At 53.0% G+C, this 4763-nt stretch overlaps 1 pseudogene; it reads left to right on the forward strand.

Moving 5' to 3' along the window:
- Positions 1–2173: 2173 nt before the first annotated feature.
- On the forward strand, positions 2174–3673 carry LOC144120060 (uncharacterized; annotated as a pseudogene).
- Positions 3674–4763: the final 1090 nt, after the last annotated feature.

The following is a 4763-nucleotide window of genomic DNA, read 5'->3' on the forward strand; positions in this document are numbered from 1 at the left end:
AGGGAAGAAGTGTTCGCTACCATAAAGGCATGCACGCGCAACACTGCGGCGGGAGCAGACAAGATCCAGAACGCACTCATACGCAACCTCTGCGACGAGGCGGTCGACCAACTGACCACCTTCCTCAACGGGCACTGGGCCGCAGGAACGGTTCCTGAAGAGTGGAAGCATGCAGAGGTCGTAATGATCCCCAAACCGGGTAAGAAACTCCGGATCGAAAATCTCCGACCTATCTCACTCACCTCCTGCCTAGGCAAGCTCTACGAGCGAGTCGTTACTCGGAGGCTCCAAAGCTACATGGAAGACGAAGACCTGTACCCCCACAGTATGTTCGGCTTCCGAGCCCACCTCTCCACCCAGGACATCCTCTTACAACTCAAAGAGGAAGTCCTCACCAACGTCCCGAGCGTAGGCGAGAACGTGGTTATGGCCCTCGACATCAAAGGAGCCTTTGACAACGTTAGCCACACGGCTGTAATGGAAGGACTCGACAACCTCCACTGCGGCGAGAACATTCACAGCTACGTGAAGGCCTTTCTCTCCAACCGCACTGCAACGGTTGGGCTCGGAGACCTTTGTAGCGCTAAATTTTTGACCCCAAACAAATGCACACCTCAAGGGTCCGTCATCTCGCCACTACTTTTCAACGTGGCCATGATCGGCCTCGCAAGACAACTCGAGAAGATCGAAGGCATACAGCACGCAATATACGCTGACGACGTCACGGTCTGGGTTACCACTGGGTCGCTCGGCCAGAAAGAAGAACGACTGCAAGCAGCGGCTACCTGCGTGGAAGAATATGTCAGTGCACGAGGCCTCACCTGCTCCACCGAAAAATCAGAACTCCTGCGAGTCCACAAAGGGAAACACAAGGAAGGGTCCCTCAATGTCTCCCTCGAAGGACAGCTAATTCCCGAACGAGACAAGATACGAGTCTTGGGAATGTGGCTGCAGAGCAACCAGCGATGCAGCCATACGCTTGGCCTTCTCAAGCAATCGACCACTCAGGTCGCCAGAATGATCACGCGCGTGTCGCAGAAGCGGAGCGGCATGCGAGAGGGGGATACCCTGCGCCTGGTTCAGAGCCTGGTGGTTAGTCGCGTGGGTTACGCCCTTCCGTACTTCAACCTCAACAAAGGAGAAGCGGATAGTGCAGACACCATACTCCGCAAAGCTTACAAGACAGCCCTGCATCTACCAATGAACTACTCCAACGAAAAACTATTGGCTCTTGGAATTCACAACACCTTCGAAGAGATCAAAGAAGCCCAACTGGTCACGCAGTTAGCTAGGCTCCAGCAGACTCCTACGGGGCGTTCGCTCCTTAGCCGACTGGGGCTAGGCGGAACTGCGGAATTCGAGAATCGTACTGCGAGCATACCGGACGCAATCCGCCAGACGCTAAAGGTTCGCTCCCTTTCCCGGAACATGGACCCCAACTTGCATGCGGCCCGTAGGGCAGCCCGGGCGAGGTATGTACAACAAAATCTAGCTACAAAATCCACAACGGTATACACGGACGCGGCTCCGTATACAAGAAGCTCACATAACAGCACAGTGGCGGTAGTTATTGATTCGAACTTAAAGGAATTAGCTAGCGCCTCAGTGAGGGATTGCACGGTAACCGAAGGGGAGGAGCTGGCCGTAGCTCTAGCGGCGGTAGCCGGTTATCGAAGCAACATGTCCCTTACCATCCTTACAGATTCGAGAGAAGCGTGCCGTAACTACATAAACGGCCGCATAGGTCGCGCCGCGCTCCGGCTCCTCCAGAGCGCGACCCCACCAAAAGTCATACATAGCATTTACTGGGTGCCAGGACACACCGACATAGCGGGGAACGAACGCGCCGACGAGGTAGCTCGAGGGTATACGAGCCGAGCTTCCTCGCAATCGGACGATCTACCCGACCGAGTCAGTCCTACGTACTCAGACATTCTCAACTACTATAAGGGGGTACGGATCCGCTATCCGCCGCCTCATCCTGATCTAAATCACCTAGAGGCAGTGTATTGGCGAAGATTGCAGACAGGAACATTCCCAAACCTGCATATCCTTAGCAAGATTTACCCGACGCAATATCGGGACACTTGCCCGTGGTGTGGCAGCAAACCATCGTTGTACCACATCACGTGGCAATGCAGTAAAAACGACAGCTTTCGCAAAGACCCGAGTGCGGAACAGTGGGAGAGCCGGCTCTCCAGCGGCGATCTGGGTTGCCAACAAGGTCTGATCCAGCACGCCCAACGAGCAGCGAAGCTCAGCGGAGCCCTGGAATAGGGGCACCGACCCTGTGAGAAGAAGGAAGATGGACCTCTTCTTCCTCGTCTGCTACTAGCACCTTTCTAGAGCATTAAAAGTCTTTCCTACCTACCTGCGGAAACAGAGAAATCAGAGCGGGAAGCAGAACAGAGAAATGATAAACGCTTAGAGAAAACGCTTGAGCTTAAGCGTCTTGAACTGGAGGTGCTAAAGGCTCGAAACGAAAGCGGTGAGAGCATAGCACCTAGCGTAGGAGAGCCCAAGTCGGTCAGAATGAAAGACCTCATGCAACCTTATAGGAAAGGAGAGGACATAGGTGTGTTTTTGGTAAACTTCGAGCGCACGTGCGAGGAGGCAGGGTTTATCAGGGCAACGTGGCCACAGTGCTTGCTGACTCTATTGTCAGGTGAGGCTGCCAATCTGATTGCCCGCTTGTGTAAGGAAGATTCAGACAACTACGACAAAGTGAAGTCTAGTCTGCTGAAAAAGTACAGAATGTCAGCTGAGGCATTCCGTCAAAAATTTCGCAATGCCGAGAAGCAGAGGATGAGTCATACCCAGACTTCGCGTACAAGCTGATGGCTAACCTGGGTGAATGGCTAAAAGAAGCTAAGGCGTATGACGAAAGCGAGAAAATGATGCAATGCTTCGGCCTCGAGCAGTTCTACCGTCGGTTGCCTGAAGACATAAGGCACTGGGTGCAAGACAGGCAAGACGTTACGACTGTCTCGAAGGCAGCAGACCTGGCAGAAGTTTCGTCTCACGCCGTGCACTCGACAGAAAGGAAAGCCCCAAGAAAGAATACCAGAACAGGAAAGCATCTGGAGAGAGGGGGCAACTTTTCAAAGTGAAGGAGCAGGCACGGAGTGTAGAATCTTCAGAAAAGGGTGCGGGGATAAAAGAGGAAGCACCTGAAGCAGAAGAGCGCCAAAAGAAAGCATTTGAAAAGAGACGGGCGCCGGTGTGCTATAACTGCCAAAAGCCGGGACACATAGCGGCGGTGTGCAAAAACCCAAAAGTTGTTTGCTTGTCAGTGGACAGCAACGAGGAAAATTTGAAGCTTCTAGAGCCCTACATCCGAGATCTTGTAGTGAATGGAAAGCCGTGTCGCGTGCTGCGAGATTCGGCAGCTACAATGGACGTAGTCCACCGATCGTATGTAGAGCCAGGGCAATTCACCGGGGAGTGTGCCTGGATTAAACAGGCGGTGGAAGCCAATAGCGTGTGCCTTCCTATTGCTAACATAAGCACTGAAGGCCCCTTTGGAGTACTTCATACGGAGGCTGCCGTGTCAGCCAGCCTGCCGATGCAGTACCCCTATCTGTTTTCAAACAGATCAGATCAACTGCTGCGGCAGAAGGACCTCGTGTTCGGGGAGGGGACTGTCTACGCACTAACTCGCTCGAAAGCATGAAAAATTGCCGCTAAGGCCATGCCGCTGGAAGCGTCAAGTAGCGTTGGTACGGTGGAAAGTGAGCCTCCTGACACGTCAGGAGAGGTCCCCGCAACGGCGACTGAAGAAGTAAACATTCTGGGCAGGCCTGAAAGTAGCAAAAATTGTATGGAGCTTAAAGAGGCCTGTGGTGAGCTTCTGATAACACCGGCATCTGATAGCCTGCAAAGATTGCTAGGGGTTGACCGATCGTCCTTGATAGCTGAACAAAGGGCAGACTCCACACTGCAGAATCTTAGGTGCCGGGAGGAAGAAGGTGTTGCAAAGAAAAATGTGCTATTTCAAGAAAGGTCCGGGGTACTCTATCGTAGGTATCATGATCGCAGAGGGGTACAGTTCGACCAGTTAGTCGTGCCTAAACGCTACCGTCGTGATCTTTTGCACTTGGTTCATGGTAGTTCGTGGTCGGGTCATTTAGAATTTTGTAAAGACTTTCGACACATGTCAACGGGTGGGCAAGCCAGGAGATAAGGCGAAAGCCCCAACGAACCTTGTTCCGGTGATCACAGAGCCATTTCGACGGCTCGTGATTAAGGCAGTGCCGCTGAAAGAATTAAGCTCAATAGAGATCGTAATCGCACTCCTGTCCATTTTCGCGCGGGTCGGGTTTCCCGCGGAAATACAGTCGGATCAGGGGACCGTTCTTACCAGCGCGCTAACTACAACCTTCCTGGAGAGATGCGGGATTAAACTAATAAAAGTTCAGTGTACCACCCGCAGTCCAATCCAGTGGAAAAGATGCATTCGGTTATGAAACGCGTGCTGAGGGCACTGTGCTTCGAACGCAAAGTCGACTGGGATGCCTGCTTGCCGGCCACAATGTTTGCCCTCAGAACCGCTTCTCATGAGGCCACTGGATTCACACCAGCGGAACTGGTCTACGGCCGTTCCCTGCGATCTCCACTCCGCATCTTTCGGGAATCGTGGGAAGGCCGAGAAGATGACCCCACGGTGGCTGAATATGTGCTCGCGCTGCTTGAAAGACTGCACAAAGCGTAGGAGCAGGTGGGACGTGAGATGAGTAAAGCGCAAGTAAAGGCCAAGCACTATT

This window comes from Amblyomma americanum, chromosome 2 (assembly GCF_052857255.1).
Source record: "Amblyomma americanum isolate KBUSLIRL-KWMA chromosome 2, ASM5285725v1, whole genome shotgun sequence".
Lineage (NCBI taxonomy): Eukaryota > Metazoa > Arthropoda > Arachnida > Ixodida > Ixodidae > Amblyomma > Amblyomma americanum.